We start from the raw sequence: 18,517 nt of genomic DNA, 5'->3' as shown, positions 1-18,517 counted from the left end.
TTATGAGCAACTCTATGCCAGCAAATTAGATAACCTGGAAGAAATGGATGCATTCCTAGAGATGTATCAACTACCAAAACTGAACCAGGAAGAAATAGAAAACCTGAACAGACCTATAACCACTAAGGAAATTGAAGCAGTCATCAAAAATCTCCCAACAAACAAAAGCCCAGGGCCAGATGGCTTCCCAGGGGAATTCTACCAAACATTTCAAGAAGAATGAATACCTATTCTTCTGAAACTGTTCCAAAAAATAGAAATGGAAGGAAAACTTCCAAACTCATTTTATGAGGCCAGCATTACCTTGATCCCAAAACCAGACAAAGACCCCATCAAAAAGGAGAATTACAGACCAATATCCCTGATGAACATGGATGCAAAAATTCTCACCAAAATACTAGCTAATAGGATCCAACAGTACATTAAAAGGATTATTCACCACGACCAAGTGGGATTTATCCCTGGGCTGCAAGGTTGGTTCAACATCCGCAAATCAATCAATGTAATACACTACATTAACAAAAAAAAGAACAAGATTCATATGATCCCCTCAATAGATGCAGAAAAAGCATTTGACAAAGTACAGCATCCTTTCTTGATCAAAACTCTTCAGAGTATAGGGATAGAGGGTACATACCTCAATATCATAAAAGCCATCTATGAAAAACCTACAGCGAATATTATTCTCAATGGGGAAAAACTGAGAGCTTTCCCCCTAAGGTCAGGAATGCAGAAGGGATGTCCACTATCACCACTGCTATTCAACATAGTATTGGAAGTCCTAGCCACAGCAATCAGACAACAAAAAGAAATCAAAGGCATCCAAATCAGCAAAGAAGAAGTCAAACTCTCACTCTTTGCAGATGAGATGATACCTTATGTGGAAAACCCAAAAGACTCCACCCCAAAACTGCTAGAACTCATACAGGAATTCAGTCAAGTGGCAGGATATAAAATCAATGCACAGAAGTCAGTGGCATTCCTATACACCAACAACAAGACAGAAGAAAGAGAAATTAAGAAATTAAGGAGTCGATCCCAAAACCATAAGATACCTAGGAATAAATCTAACCAAAGAGACAAAGGATCTGTACTCAGAAAACTATAAAACTATAAAATACTCATGAAAGAAATTGAGGACGACACAAAGAAATGGAAAAACGTTCCATGCTCATGGATTGGAAAAACAAATATTGTGAACATGTCAATGCTACCTAGAGCAATCTACACATTCAATGCAATCCCCATCAAAATACCATCCACTTTTTTCAAAGAAATGGAACAAATCATCCTAAAATTTGTATGGAACCAGAAAAGACCCCGCATATCCAGAGGAATGTTGAAAAAGAAAAGCAAAGCCGGTGGCATCACAATTCCAGACTTCCAGCTCTATTACAAAGCTGTCATCTTCAAGACAGCATGGTACTGGCACAAAAACAGACACAAAGATCAATGGAACAGAATACAGAGTCCAGAAATGGACCCTCAACTCTATGGTCAACTAATCTCCGACAAAGCAGGAAAGAATGTCCAATGGAACAAAGACAGTCTCTTCAACAAATGGTGTTGGGAAAATTGGATAGCCACATGCAGAAGAATGAAACTGGACCATTTCCTTACACCACACACAAAAATAGACTCCAAATGGCTGAAAGACCTCAATGTGAGACAGGAGTCCATCAAAATCCTAAAGGAGAACACAGGCAGCAACCTCTTTGACCTCAGCCAAAGCAACTTCTTCCTAGAAACATCGCCAAAGGCAAGGGAAGCAAGGGCAAAAATGAACTATTGGGACTTCATCAAGATAAAAAGCTTTTGCAAAGCAAAGGAAACAGTCAACGAAACCAAAAGACAACCGACAGAATGGGAGAAGATATTTGCAAATGACATATCAGATAAAGGGCTAGTATCCAAAATCTATAAAGAACTCATCAAACTCAACACCCAAAGAACAAAGAATCCAATCAAGAAATGGGCAGAAGACATGAACAGACATTTTTCCAAAGAAGACATCCAAATGGCCAACAGACACATGAAAAAGTGCTCAATATTGCTCGGCATCAGGGAAATCCAAATCAAAACCTCAGTGAGATACCACCTCACACCAGTCAGAATGGCTAAAATTAACAAGTCAGGAAACGACAGATGTTGGCGGGGATGCGGAGAAAGGGGAACCCTCCTACACTGTTGGTGGGAATGCAAGCTGGTGCACCACTCTGGAAAACTATATGGAGGTTCCTCAAAAAGTTGAAAATAGAGCTACCATATGATCCAGCAATTGCACTACTGGGTATTTACCCCAAAGATACAAAAGTAGGGATCCGAAGGGGTACGTGCACCCCGATGTTTATAGCAGCAATGTCCACAATAGCCAAACTGTGGAAAGAGCCAAGATATCCATCGGCAGATGAATGGATCAAGAAGAAGTGGTATATATATACAATGGAATATTATGCAGCCATCAAAATGAATGAGATCTTGCCATTTGCAACGACGTGGATGGAACTGGAGGGTATTATGTTGAGTGAAATAAGTCAAACAGAGAAACACATGTATCATATGACCTCACTGATATGAGGAATTCTTAATCGCAGGAAACAAACTGAGTGTTGTTGGAGTGGGGGGTGGGGTGGGAGGGATGGGGTGACTGGGTGATAGACACTGGGGAGGGTATGTGCTCTGGTAAGCGCTGTGAATTGTGCAAGACTGTTGAATCTCAGATCTGTACCTCTGAAACAAATAATGCAATATATGGTAAGAAAAAAAAAAAGAAGAAGAAGGTCGCTGGAGGGGAAGAATGAAGGTGGGGGAATGGGAGGGGTAGATGAACCATGAGAGAGGATGGACTCTGAGAAACAAACTGAGGGTTCTAGAGGGGAGGGGGGTGGGAGGATGGGTTAGCCTGGTGGTGGGTATTGAGGAGGGCACATTCTGCATGGAGCACTGGGTGTTGTGCACAAACAATGAATCATGGAACACTTCATCTAAAACTAATGAAGTAATGTATGGGGATTAACATAAGAATAAAAAAAAGAAAAAAAATCCATTTACTTTTATCATCTGAAGCTTAAAGGTATATTCTGTAATATTTATGATGTGATCATTAAAAGTCCTCATACGCTCAAGTCCTCAGAGTCTCTGTAACCCTACTCAGCGTCCTGCAGCACACTGTATTGGACACAATTAGTATTCTTCCTGCAGAGTAGGCAGGAATTACCAGTACAGTCAGAGTTGAAAGGGTCCCTCGGTAAATATTTTACATCATTTTAGCTACATCTACTTTAGATATGAATCAGCAGCTCATTACAAATGGCCATCTTTTTTCAGCAAACGTGTATTTGTTGAGTATTTACTATGTACAAAGTTGCAATTTGGACTGCAGAGCTGGTCCTACTAAGAAGAGTCTAGTTCTGTAAAGTGAAGCAATTTACAATCAAGAGCATGATTCAGACTCAAAGCATCAGAGGTTACATGAACAGACATGTTATCCTAGGAGTTTAAAGCAACTGTTGAGGAAGCTGCTTATGTTTTTACCACGAGAGTCCACATACACTAAGAGGATTCTGGCCTGGGCTTCAAAACATAAAGAAGGTGTTTACTCACAGATAGAAGTAGAGTGCAGGTTTCCTGCAGTGAAAACAGCACACGGATGTGAGAAAATAAACTGCACACTGGGTAAGCAGAACCATGAGGCTGTGCCATAGGAGATGGGACACGAAAATCACAAGAACGCCAAGGCTATCACGAAATTTAGAGAGACTGAATCTTGGGCTAAGAGACAGAAATTTTATTCAAGGAGCTTCTGAAGTTTTTGAACAAGAGGATGACGCAATCCTAACTGAACTGTAGGAAGCTGACTATGATGGCCACATACGTTCTCACGGCCCTGGTGAGACCCCAAGGTCAGTGGGGATGGTTAGGGGAGGACGTCCAGGATGTCTCTGCACTAGGGAAGTGCCTGCAAAGTGGAAGAGACATTTTCTTTGGAAATGAAGTCACAAAAGTATCTATAGTCTATAATGAAATAAAACCAAACCCTCTTTTCCCTTTAAAATAGCGAAATGTCTCCGTAAATGGCTTCTCCTCTGTCCCTTCATACGCTGTCAGTAGAAAACCACATTATTTACCCTTCCTCATCAAGCATGTGTCCTGAAAGCATCATCAGCCTTGGTCATCTGAGTTCTCTCACTGAACTCCCATCAGGTCTCTCGGCACCAAGGAGCACAAGTGCGGCAGCTTAACCCCAAGCAGGTCACCCTCAATGGGATCCTAAGCTCTGGACCACTGGGAATGTCACAAAATAATTAGCACTGTGGGATATGCCTGAATAAAATCCACTGAATACACCTGCTTCTGCCATTACGTGAACTGTTACTATATTAGTAGCTGCTATAGGATGAGTGTTCGTATCCCCCCCCAAATTCCTATATTGATCCTATTCCCAGATGCTATTTGGAGGTGATGCTTGGGAGGTGCTTAGGTCAAAGGTAATCTTTTTTAGTCATTTGATTTAATTAATGTATTATATGAGTATTGAAAAACAAAGGTAGTAACAATAAATATTCCAACTCAAGACTATGTGCCAGACAGAGTTTAATGCTCTGCTTGAGTGATCCCTCTTACCCTCAAAACTATTTACTGAATGTGATCTATAATTATACCCATTTTGCAGTTAAAGAAATTGAAACATATAGAAATATAATTATTGCTACAAATCACAATGCAGGTGAGTGGCAAAACCACCCAGGAACCAGGACCTTTCTGATGCTGAATTTCAGATTCTTAGGCACTCCTTGATGGTACATTTTCTAACACTGGATTATCTCCATACAGAGACCTAATGTCACTGCTATCCACTGCAATATTCACACAGGTCTTACTATATGCACGTCTATGGAAATAATGTTAAGTACTACACCTCTATCTTTACTGTGATAACCCTGTGTCAAATAAATTCTGAACTGTTAGCATTCTTTCTGCATAAAGATACACATGATTTTAACGATAAAGACACGGATGGTGACAAAAACAAAAGTTAACACTTACTGAACAGTTATCTCACGCTAGGGTCCGTCCTATGTGGGTCCCAATATAATTCAGAACAGTTAAAACATACAGAAGCAGGAAAGAGAAGGTTGTGTAAGAATATGAAAGTTGTGTCTCTGTATGGAACCTATCCCTTCACCAAATTCACCTGTGTAATTTCAACTCATTCTTCACATTTTAGCCTAGAAGTCACTGCCCCACATCAACTGTCAGGCCCCATGTCAGTGCTCAACAGGTGGCGATTGCCCCATCTCTATGTTCCCTGCCCCCTGTATCTCTATACACGTATGTTTTCACTACCTGCAGAGTACGGACTCTCAGGGCTGGGGATGCTCACCATCTATCTTGCTCTGATATACCCTAAATAGATACAGCAGCTCTATAAACTGAACGAATGAATGAATGAACTAATTATTGGGACCTAGATTCTCCTCCCAACACATCCACTGGCTTTCAAGCTAGATGGAATGTCTCCTCTAACATAATTCCAGTCTGCTCGACGCTGCTGGCAATCTGATCAAATTGACCAAGTCTGTCTGTGATCAGACCAGCGGTGGTCCACAGTTCCTACTCCTGCTGAAAATGACCCACTCCATTATGATGCACATTCCCATTTCCACTTTTGTGACTCGAAGCTTTGTCTAAAGCCTCGAAAGCAATCAGCTCATATAAAAGCACAGCCTGAAGATGAAGAAGAATTAAGTCCCTAGAAACAATTCTCAATTAATAGCAGAGAGAGTCTTCAATAAATGCCCAGCCTCTCACCTTTCCCAGACAATGCTAGCAGGTATTCTATAGGATTCTCTGAGGCCCTGGAGCAACTGTGCTGAGTTCTAAAACAGTGCCTTTTACGGTACTGGCTTTCTCTCGTGTTGTCTCACTCCCCAACCTCCCTCCCATCTCTCTTAGGGATCAACTTCCAAATAGAAAACCTGCACTCAAGTCCTGTCTCAAACTGAGATGCTCAGAAACTATAAAATGCTATCTCCCTTAGCTTTTCCCTGCCACAATCACTCTTACTCATGATTCCCTCAGCTTGAATCTCTCCCTGCTTCCCATTTCGTCTGAGATTACTATGATGTCCAACATGGCAGGTGGTCAAACCAATGCATCAGACATGGAACTCATTCCTGGGTCTACTTGCACCCTTTCTCCAGCTCTTCAACAGACTTCAAGTTTACACAGAGACTGCATCCTAACATTCAATCTCTTTAGACCATTTTAGATCTCAGCCTGCTTATACTAGATCCTTTAATCTTAATCCAGGGATGAATACCTGAAATACTTAGGAAAGGTTTTGTTGGAATATTTCTCTGAATTTCAATTGAACTTTAGTTCAGAAGCATATTGTGATTACTTTTTAAAAATATCTCTTACTTATGCACTTATCTGTATGGCTTTTTTCTTCTAATATATTATAAAAAGAATATATATTATAAATAAATATAATATTTATTAAATATAGTACATGTAATTATATATTATATAATATATATATTTTTATATATACATATACAAATATATACATATCTCCACTGCCTTGCACACTATAGCTGCCTTTTGAACAACAGAGTTTTGAACTGCACAGGTCCATTTATATATGCATTTTGTACAATCCAGTACTGTAAAGGTATTTTCTCTTCCTTATTACATTCTTTTTTTTTGAGAGAGAGAGAGAGAGAGAGCGTGAGCAGTGGGAGAGACTGAGGGAGAGAGAGAGAGAAAGAATCTCAAGTAGACTCCCAGCTGAGCTCAGAGCCCGACACAGGGCTCGATCCCACGACCCTGAGATCACAACTTGAGTCAAAATCAAGAGTAGGAAGATTAACCAACTGAGCCACCCAGGTGCCCCTCTTCCTTATGATTATCTTAAAAACATTTTCTTTTATAACAATACAGTATATAATGCATATAACATACAAAATACATATTAATTGACTTTATGTTATTGGTAAGGCTTTTTGTCAACAAAAAGCAGTTAGGTTTTTGGGGGAGTCAAAAGTCATATGTGGATTTTCAACTGTGTGAGGAGGTCAGTGCCTTAACCCCTGTGTTGCTCAAGGGTCAACTATATGTTCAATTATTATATGTCAATTATTATAAGCAATATACCCCTTCATCTCAAAGCATTTATGCTTTTAGAACAGGAATTTGGAAAGATACTATGTTATTTCTTTATTGACACTGTGAAAAAATAAAGTCTATTCAGAAAAAATACACCATGGACATAAAAAATGCAGGAAAACTCATCTCTAAAGTGGAAGGTAAAGACAAGAGATAACTAACTATGGGATCATCCAAGATGGATAATCTATTTAAGAGCTTCCTCAATAGGAAGTACTAATTTCAGCCACTTCTCATCCCCCAAGATGTTGGATTTATGAATTGTTTTCCAGCATTTGTCAAAACCATTTTTCCCCCTTCTTTTCTATTAATGTATTGAATTACAAGGATTGATTTTTAAGGAAAAAAATCAGTATTGCAAAACTTGAAGTGCTTGATATTTTCTGTAATGTGGAAGATTTAGAGTAAAATCGGTGCTAATTTCAACTTAAATGCCAGAAGAATTTATCAGGAAAGATTAAGATCACAGAAAGTTCTCTGTGGAAAGACTTTTAGTAAGAAAGGAAGTTATTCTAATTGATACAAAAATAATTTTTAAGTTTTAAAAATTTTAAATGTAATGTTTAAATTTCCACTCTATTTTTAGTAAGTGGTTTTTATTTTCAAGAAATTCTTCCATTCCATCTAAATTGTTAAAAAATTGACATAAATATGTTAAATATTTACCCAATCTCACATTAGTTAAGTCACAAAATTCAAAGAGAGAGAAGTATTTTGACAGGGAGATTTTAGAGAAGGAAATACTTGTTATTAAAGTATTCCAGAAAACATCACTGGGTCAGCAACCACAAATGTATCTCTCTTTCTCTGTTTCATTTTTACAACAACTTGCAAGAGTAAAGTAAATAATGGCATCTGATTGTTGAGAGACATGGCATATTTTTGTTATTTCATAGCTGAGATGTCAGCAATTAAAATGAAGAAATTACTGACATGGATCTGTTTGTATCATGAAAAAGATCTGCTTAAAAAAAAAAAGGAGAAATTCTCAATGCTAACCTTGGTAATATGGAAAAAAGTACATCCTCACCCACAAATCCACAAAGTGAAATGAGCTTTAGTAAAAACAAGCCCTTTGGAATACGTGGAATCTCAATCACAAAATAAAAAAATAAATGTTTTCTTTGAAATATAAACTCCTTTAGTTGAGAAGCAAACTCATTTTCTTCCATACGTTAAGCTAACACTATAATTTAGAATTTCGGAATTTCAAACAGCTCCTTTTACAGATGGAGAGATCACTACCATCAATGAAAATACGAGGAAAAGAATGTTTTCAAAATGGGCTTTTATTCCCCCAGGAGCCAGGATCAGCTTAATGGTATGCAAATTGAGTACATCCCTTGAAATGTTTCTCTTCTTCATACATCTTTTCTATGAGTTAGCTGAAAAGAATCAATATGACCTCTAACAAGGTCACAGGGCAAAATTACAAATCAAAATAACCAGTCTACTCAGGAAGCTAAAAGATTTTCTCCTTCTGTATTCTTCCTCATTTACAGTGTCTCCCATTTGGTAAGCTGAGGCACTGTAAGAGGGACCCGCATGTTCCCACAAGTGCGCTGCCTGAACACAGTGTTTTCACCTGTTTCTACCATTGTAAATCATTTGAGTGGCAAAATAAACCTGTAAATGTATGGAAACGGCTATTATTTCCATGTGACCAGTGAGTGAACCTGAGCAAGGTCATACTAATTGTACTGACAACATGCACACATCGGAAAAATCTCTGCAAGTTGAATTTTAGAAACTAATAAGGTGATATAATAGCATTTTGTCAAGTGTAAGACGTGTTACAAATCTGAATATTCTTATTACAGTATTTGTTATATTAGAAGTATTTTCAAACTTGAATTACATATTTTTAAATAAAATTTAATTTTGTATCTCCATTTTATTTTACTGTTATTTGTACAAATACAGAGTATATTTAAACTCCTTTTGTATAGGTGCTTACAGAACTATAAGTCAGAGACAAATCTAAAAATAACAACCAAGTGCTCGCTTTGGCAGCACATATACTAAAATTGGAATGATACAGAGAAGATTAGCATGGCCCCTGCGCAAGGATGACACGCAAATTCGTGAAGCGTTCCATATTTAAAAAATAAATAAATAAATAAATAAAAATAAAATAAAATAAAAATAACAACCAAAATGACTAAAATAATAAACTTCTAATTAATAACTATAAGTATAATGGATGATACTGGGTTAGAAATAAATCACTGATTTTCCTTTTACACTAGAAATATGATGTGCCAGGTCTTGCAATATATATAATCTATTTTCCTTCTTTTCCTTCAATATACTTACGTATATTGTTTACAAACTATATTGTAAATATGGACTTGAAAATATTAAAGCTTTGTTTTCTGATTACAGATAATCGGACTTTATATTCATCCAACTTTCCACTAATGAGCATTTGCCACTTTAAAGGCATGCCATTTGATTATTATCATGCTACCTCATTACCTTCAATATAAGATTAACCATTAACCATGCAATTTAATGAGCTTTGAATTGAATGAGCATGTAATCCAATCATTGTGAGAACAGAGAGATACTTCTGGCATATTTACTGCTACTTCATGGGAGCACTATTTGGTCCCTGCAAATATCTTCAAATATTATAAGGGACCTGCTCACAATGTGAATACACAGCTCACTCTAGTTGTGAGTTGTGCAGCCCACCCTGCAGTGTGTGTGACAACCCACGTCCCCGGGAAAACCTGGTTTGCAAAAGGCACTAGATTTGGCTTTTACTTGTCAAAAATAGGATCATAAATACAGAAATACTAGTCATGAAATCTTAGCAATCTTCAGTTGCACAATGGGTAATATGATGTCAAACTCGATTTTAGTATTTTTTAAAGATAATTACAGTATAAGAAACCCAACATGTAACAATCTGAGAGTCAAGACTCCCAAGAGCATTTCCAAACATGCCTACGTCCCTCAGTTTGACAAATTCTGCCATTCTGCCTCCCAGAAGAATCCATTAAATAATTTGGAGGGGAAAAAAAGGCAACATTACTGTTTGTCGTCATCATCGTTATCATCATTTCTAAAATTATAATTTCTTGGTGAGTATGCTGTTCTTGACCATAACTCTATTCCTAGTACATGCTACTTCCCAATTTCTTAATCTTAAAATAGGAGACAGATCTATCTCAGAGTGCTGTATAATTAAAGGATATAGCATATATAAAATATTTATCAGAGATCTTGGCACAGATTTAAAATATATGAAAGGTGGGGATGCCTGGGTGGCTCAGTCGGTTAAGCGTCTGCCTTCGGCTCAGGTCATGATCCCAGGGTCCTGGGATCGAGTCCCACATCGGGTTTTTTGCTCAGCAGGGAGCCTGCTTCTCCCTTGGCCTGCAGCTCCCCCTGCTTGTGCTCTCTCTCTCTGACAAATAAATAAATAAAATCTTAAAAAAAATAAATAAAAAAATAAAATATATGAAAGGTGACAATAACAGGAATGTTATTACAATTTGATGACACAGCCTACTTGTAAGTGCTATGCTCAGTGATTATGGCTTTTATGTGTTTGAAAGTCTCAGGCCTCAGTACATGTAGGCAACACCCTGTCCCCAGCGGACTTGGCCCGGGTGCCCGACTGCTAGCCGCACTGTCACGTGGCACCTTCTAGAGCGTGTCTCAGGAATGTGCAGACCACTGGGAGACTTGCACCTGAAATCATGCCTCTGAGTAATCTTTAAGACCTCTGTGAAAGTTCATATGAAGGGTCCTGAACAGGCTGAATTTACATGGCGTGGGAAACAAAACTCGTTTCTTCTTGTAATGGTCTTCAAACACATTTTGTAAGGTTTCTCTCCTTATTGTCTTCAAACACATTTTGTAAGGTTTCTCTCCTTACTTGCCTACGGATAATGAGAAAATCCTCTAACTTTTTTTGGTACTTGCAGATGTTGAAAGTCTGATGCCGTGATATTAAAAAGTCCAAACAATTACTTTTCTCTTGTGCAGTAACAAATCACCGCAAGGTGAGCACTCACACTCCACAACCCGCGGCCTCCCAGGTGCATGGTCAGCCGTCCAGGCTGGTGCTACTGGCTTCTGCGCCCCAGGCTCCATGATGCCCCCAGCTACCTGCTCCCAGCTTCTCCATGGTCACTGCAGAGCCGGCTCCCTGTAGCTGGAGGAATGAGCTCCCATCTTTTTGCTGATGAGCAGTTGGGGCTCACTCTCAGCTCTCCCAGTCCTCTCCTCAGTCCTTGCCCATGAGCCCCTCCAACTGGCAGTGCGGATCAGGATGTCAGGGAATCCCTTGAACACTCTCCTGCCACATCTGTTTCCCGCCTCCCAGGGAAGAAAGTCCTCTGCTTTTCAAGGTTTATGTGATTAGACTGGGCCTTCTCAGGTATTCTGGGAAAATCTTCTTAATTGGATCGACATAATATAGTCACAGGCTTTGGAATCAGGCTATGGCATCCTTGCCAGACTGTATTCTGCCTACAATGAACCTTGATTCAAGCTCGCTCCAGCTTCTCATCATCATCCTTCCCCAGCTCAGAGTCACCCCATAATTCCACACCTGGGGTGCAGTGTTCCCATCTGTTATTTCCTTTCTCCCCTTTGTCTATCCCGACTCTTTCTGAAGCTTCTGGCTTTTCTGGGTTTGCAGACATGGAAGGAGCGATTTCAGAGGAAGTCTCAGGTACCCGGTGCTGGTGTGAACCGATGTGGCAGTCCCTCTGTGACTCGTGCCGGTGTCCCCCCTCTCCGCGGGGACTGTGTCCACTTGCTTATTAGTTCACACCCCTGGAGAAATGCAGCTGTGGGGTGAGCCTGAGAGCCCACACCCATGGGGCACTGCTCCCTCACGCTCACTGCAGGACAACAGTGAGACCCATGCAACGCGGAACATGTTCGCTTTTAATCACGCAGTAACACAAATCTGTTGCTTTGTGTACAGATCTGCCTAAAGCATGGATGGTCAATCAGCTGTGGGATTCCATGTCCTGACACCACTGGTGCTGTGACTCTGGAGGGTTTAGAGCCTCCTCTGCCCTCAGACTCCTCCTAAAACTATGTAGTGCTCCCGCCAGACTTCATTACTTACACACACAGAGCCAGCGGGGAGCTGGCATATTGCTGAAGCACTCTGCCCCCACCCTCCCTCCCTCTCTCTCTCCCTCTGTCTCCTTCTCTCCCCCTTTCTCTCCCTCTGTCCCTCTCTCTATAATATACACAAGGTGTGTTTGTAACTTTTTCTGCTCCCAGAGCATTTTTCCCCGAGTTTATCTCTGATTACATTTCCGGATGTCATGTGGCCAGAGACCACCAGGAACACAGGTGTCACTGAGCAGGTTGGGTTTCTGGTTTGTGGTCATGAGAGAGAACACAGACTTGGGAATTGTGGGGTAGAAGTCTAGTAATGGGGCTTCAGGGAGGACTTACTGTCACAGGGTTTCATTTTCTGTCAGGTGACTTGGGGGAGGTTTAAGGAAATGGGGTCTCGCTCTGGCCTAGGTCTTGCTGGGAGGTGCAGCACCTGACCTGCATCAAGGTACCTCAGTCCATCTGGGCTGCTCTAACAAAACACCACACACAGGGGGCTAGTGAGAAGCTGCAATTCATTGCTTCCAGTTCTGGGGGCTGCCAGTCCAAGATCGGCGGGCCAGCGTGGCTGCGGGGGGGGAAGCCGTTCTGGTTTGCAGACTTCTCCTGGTAGCCTCTCATGACAGAAAGGGGCGCGGAGGTTCTGTGGGGTCCCTTTTATGAGAGCTCCACCCTCGTGACCTGATCACCTTGTAAAGGCCCCACCTCCTAATACCTTTACTTTGGGGTTTAAAATTTCAACATAGGAATTTTGGGAAGACACAGACATTCAGAGCACAGCAACTGGGTTGGGAATCTTAATAAACCCTCTCTACAGGGAGGCCTAGAGCAAAGCTCGGTTTGCAAAGGGCAATGCAGCCGCTGCTACTGACTTCAGCCCGAAGAGCGGGTTGTTGGCGTTTGTGTGTTGGACAAGGTTCCTGTTTATCTGCGCTCAGCCATGACCACACAGGGTTTTGCTTTAGTCTGAACCCACCTCAGTCAGGGTAACCATGTCTGCTGATGTTGGTGTCTGTGCATAACAGAAGAACACAACCCTGACTGTGTGCCAGGCTGGCTCCCAGGAACACGAACGCCTGCTTGTCTCTCTCACCTCAGATTAGCTGAAGTCTCTTTCCCACTAAAGTAACAGACCTCTGGTGTTAAAGGATCATGCATTATTATACCTAAAGAACGTGCCACAGCAACAGACATGTAATGGGGACACAGTGAATATTTGGTGAATGAATAGCTTATGTAACCAAAAATGTGACTAGTTTATTTTTAAAATAAACATCTATAAGGAATAGTCATTCGCTTACTGAATGTTCACCTTTTATATGGACTGGGTTAGAGATATAATCCATCATCAATAAGTAGGGCATTCCTGATCAAAAGTAAGTGTGGACTCCGAAATAATTTTTCTTAATAGAAGAATCGTGGTTTAAATCAAATGTGTTATGAAGGACATCAACTTAATTAAAATTTGTGATTGCAGTTTTTAGGTAGCAGCTTTATAGAGAAAATTTAGATTACAGTGTACCATTGCCATCTTGGGCAATGTTCGCTTCTGCACGGCAGTCATGACCCTCTGTCCTCGATGGCCCTGTGGTGACCACAGCTCTGTGCTCTCTGGAGTCAAGGGCACTGCTCGGGCCTCTGAGCACAGCAGCTCCTCTTCAGGATCCTGGTGCGAGCACCCGCTGGGGACACTGTGAGGACAGCACTGGGGTAATAAATACACCGACTTCCCTCCTCTCACCAGTGCTCCATGGACAGCTGAGACCAGGCAGTAAATCACCAAGCATCGCTGAACTCGTGACGCATTCGAGCAGAGTGCCGCCAGAGTCCTCCCCCCACGTGAAATACCTCTGTCACACAGCCTTAGACATCTAAGCATCCCTTCCCAAATCCAGCCCACGGGCCTCTCTGAGAAATAAAATCAGAGGTTTTTAAAATTTACTTTTTAATCTTAATATATCAGAAAAATGCAATGCATATGGCAATTCACACTCATAAATAATGCATTTTCCCCATATTGTGTATGTGTGAAAGGCTAGCTCACCTCCTGAGAAAAAACACTTCAGGGAAAGGGCAGACACAGCGAACAACTTTCTACAAGAGTGGGCGAGATTACGAGCCTTGGGGTGTGCAGAAGCAGTTGACACGAGGATGCAGAACTACCACGCACGAGAAACTACACCCGGACAGCTCTGTACTTTTAGAGAAGTGCTCACAGACTTCTCCCTGAAGCTTGAAGTCCGTGTCAAGCCCACCCATCTACGTGCTTACAAGCACAGCGGTGCAGACGAGGGCTGAGAGCCACCGCGCAGGCTCCACCACGGAGGGAAAATAAAGGCTGAGAAATCTGCTCTGGCCACGGCACTGCCCTCAGGACATCTCTTCAGCAAAGCTAGACAGCCAGCCCGTGTCATCAGCGCGGCCAGGAGCCACCCGAGCCACATGAGCACGCGGGAAGGAACAGTCAGACTCTGCCCATGCACAGACTATGCTCCGCCCAGAGCACCTGGCCAGAGAGACTCCGGCGGGCCTGCCAGCTGTTCCCTACTCGGCTCACCAGGCCCTAACGGGACGGAGCATGGTGGGCTCCTTCCTAATGACTCCCATGAGGAGTGACTTTTACAAACTACCCGCTCAAAGCAGCTTTTTATAACTTGTACAAAGGGATCATGTGCGCTTCGAGAGTCTGTGAGAAAGGGGAAACATGGTCAGCAGCAGTTATATTAGTCATTTGACAGGTGGTAAGTAAAGCTGATCTCGATCTATTTCAGAAGATACAATAGGACCCGTGCAGGTGCCAGGTGGTATCTGGATGAGTAACACCTCAGGACTCAGGGTCCTCCACCCACTGCAAAAAGACCCGTCAGATCCAGGCCGTGACCTCCCTCAGACACCTGCACCCTGGACTCCTTGGTGCCCTGGCTCACTGTCCTGAATTTAGCTTCAATCAACACCTGACTTACATTCTATGCATTTATGGGCTCCCTGTTGAGCTGGCTGATGGTCCCAAGTCACAGATCTGTATTTCCTCCTGCATCATCAGCCCCTGCACCATCATCAGCTCCTGCATCATGACCTCCTATATCACCCCCTCCTACATCATCATCCCCTCCTGCACCATCCCCCCCTACACCATCATTCCCTCCTGCATCATCCCGTCCTGAATCATCATCCCCTCCTGCATTATCTCCTCCTGCATCATCACCTCCTACACCATCATCCCCTCCTGCATCATCCCCTCCTGCATCATCCCCTCCTGCATCATCATCCCCTCCTGAATCATCATCTCCTACATCATCCCCTCCTACATCATCCACTCCTGCATCATCCCCTCCTACACCATCATCCCCTCCTGCACCATCCCCCCCTACACCATCATTCCCTCCTGCATCATCCCGTCCTGAAATCATCATCCCCTCCTGCATTATCTCCTCCTGCATCATCACCTCCTACACCATCATCCCCTCCTGCATCATCCCCTCCTGCATCATCATCCCCTCCTGCATCATCATCTCCTACATCATCCCCTCCTACATCATCATCCACTCCTGCATCATCCCCTCTTACACCATCATCCCCTCCTGCATCATCCCCTCCTGCATCATCCCCTCCTATATCATCATCCCCTCCTGCAACATCACCTCCTACACCATCATCCCCTCCTGCATCATCATCCCCTCCTGCATCATCACTTCCTACACCTTCATCCCCTCCTGCATCATCTCCTACACCATCATCCCCTCCTGCATCATCACCCCCTCCTGCATCTCCTCCTGCATCATCCCCTCCTGCATCATCATCCCCTCCTGCATCATCATCACCTCTTGATTACTTCTGTATTATTAACTGCACTGATGAAACCATGAATGTCAATATCTAAAAGAATGGAAGAGCATTTACTATCAAAATTATACAGACCATACAGCTGATGTCAGGACGTAGAGTCCTCTGGCTTTGCCAGAAATTATCCATTTTGTATCTGAATGCTGGACATTTTGAGGATCCTGGAGGTAAACAGAGTGTTTTGGGTAGCAAGCAAATGAGCAATTGAAAGATTTTGAATATGATCATTTACCAGAAGCATGGGCATATTTTAATAACTTAGCACAGCTGTTTCAGGGCAGATGTGAGTATCAGTCATGAGTGAGACCAACCTGTGCTTCACCCCTAAGTCTCCTTTGTCACACACACACACCCAACTCTCATTGCCATTCTGGTGACTGCCATTTAGAGTACTGGCAGGCTAGGCCTGGTATTTCATAAGTGGATAAATTCCTAATACTTCCATTATTAGAAGTCAGTTTTCTTTGGCTTTGTTTTGAAATTTCTTACTCTGCAACTGAAAGAATACTAACATAACTTCTCATACCCTTGGTATATTAGTTCTTCAAATACAGACTTTATCACTTGTATCTTCAATCTCTACATATTCACTGACTCCCTACATTATGCTTACAGAGAAAACAAGTTGTCCTATCCTAGCCTGCTTCCCTTGATCTTTTTTTTTTTCTTTTAAACACCAAAATTCTGGGAAGTAGAGTTTACTTAAGTTCCTCATATTATTTTGCCTACAAATCCAGTATACTACAAATACTGACCTACTAGTGTAATAAATAGGTTCCCGTTAAGATAATTGCTAATCTGCAAGGTGCCAGTTCAATAAGGTTCATTTTCTTATCTTCACGAGTTACCTTCTGCCTCACTTACAGGGTTCTTCTGAGTCTCCTCTGCTAACATTTTTCCTCTGCCTGCTCTCTGTATTTTGGTGTTCTTTCCTATTTACTTTCAATTTTTTTTTTTAAAGATTTTATTTATTTGACAGAGAGAGACACAATGAGAGAGGGAACACAAGCAGAGGGAGTGGGAGAGGGAGAAGCAGGCTTCCCGCGGAGCGGGGAGCCCGATGCGGGGCTCGATCCCAGGACCCTGGGACCATGACCTGAGCCGAAGGCAAAGGCTTAACGACTGAGCCACCCAGGTGCCCCTACATTCAATTTTTTCCCTTAATTCTATATTCTTTTCTGGATAATCCTGTCCACGACATTCATTTCTCATATTACTATGGCTCCTAAGTGTTTATTTCCAAGTCTGATCCATTGTTTAAGAACTACAAAGCTGCGGGGCGCCTGGGTGGCTCAGTCATTAAGCGTCTGCCTTCAGCTCAGGTCATGATCCCAGGGTCCTGGGATCGAGCCCCATATCGGGCTCCCCGGTCCGCAGGAAGCCTGCTTCTCCCCGTCCCACCCTTCCTGCTTGTGTTCCCTCTCTCGCTGTGTCTCTCTCTGTCAAATAAACAAAATCTTAAAAAAAAAAAAAAAAAAAACTACAAAGCTGCGCTTTCAGCTCGTTCCCTCCTAAAGATCGTTCTCTGATGGACAGAGTCACCTTCCGTGCAACGCCCCTCAAATCTGACTTCCCTTCCATCATCCCTCAAAGCAAGCTTGCTTCTACTTCTGCCCTCCCAAACTGGTTTTATGTGACTTTATCCACTTAGAATGGCCTGCCCTTCATCCATGTAACATCCCAACATGGTGTCTCTTACCAATCCTACTGCTCAACACGTGCGCCCATTGCTCCTGCTGACCTCTGTGGGGTGTGTGTGTGTGTGTGTGTGTGTGTGTGTGTGTGTGTGTGTGTGGTGACTGCCTTCAGACCTTCCATTCTAGAATGTGTCACCTTTAACTGATTACACAGCACTCACACTGCAGCTTGTCACATCCTTCAAATCGCATGCAAACGTGATCCTCTTGAAGATCTTCCCGTGTCACCTTACAAGTGTTACTTCTCCGTGCTTCCTATCTTTTCCAGCACAGGGACGTGTCTCACGTACTATCTCAGCACCGAGTCTAGTCCATGGCAGAGGAGGGCTCAGCTGGTGGACTGGACAGGATCTAGAGCAGCCCCTGCAGGCAGGACGGACCGCCCCTCAGCCGCCCTGTCCACCTCTGCCCCTCAGCACGGTTTTCAGCTGGAGATTTAACCTTTACATTCGGTTACCTTTCTTGCTTTCTTTGAAATGTCAAAATGTATCAGGAAAAGCGAAAATCATGTATAATTAAAATTGTTAGGAGGTATTTTTGAAAAACAATTTATTTTCACAACAAATAAAGTAATGGCAGAAGTGGGGTTGATACTTCAGAAAAGGCATATTAAAGGGAAAAGAAAAAAAAACAAGAGCTTGTACATGTTAAACTGTCACGTAGAAGAAGTAAATAGACCTAGAGTAAACAAAATTCAGCTTACAAGGTTTTGC

The 18,517-nt window shown here is 42.2% G+C and overlaps 1 non-coding gene across 1 annotated transcript; it reads left to right on the top strand.

The window, feature by feature from the left end:
* Positions 1-9,167: 9,167 nt before the first annotated feature.
* LOC123847174 (U6 spliceosomal RNA) lies at positions 9,168-9,274 on the top strand. Its single transcript, XR_006791429.1, has one exon. It is a non-coding gene; the product is annotated as a U6 spliceosomal RNA (small nuclear RNA).
* The last annotated feature ends 9,243 nt before the right edge of the window (positions 9,275-18,517 follow it).

Source organism: Mirounga angustirostris, unplaced genomic scaffold (assembly GCF_029215605.1).
Source record: "Mirounga angustirostris isolate CCGP_5_RB_7025 unplaced genomic scaffold, mMirAng1.0.hap1 SCAF_6, whole genome shotgun sequence".
Taxonomy (NCBI): Eukaryota; Metazoa; Chordata; class Mammalia; order Carnivora; family Phocidae; genus Mirounga; species Mirounga angustirostris.
The sequence above is the reverse complement of the archived record's forward strand: the minus strand, read 5'-3'. Positions and strand labels throughout refer to the sequence as shown.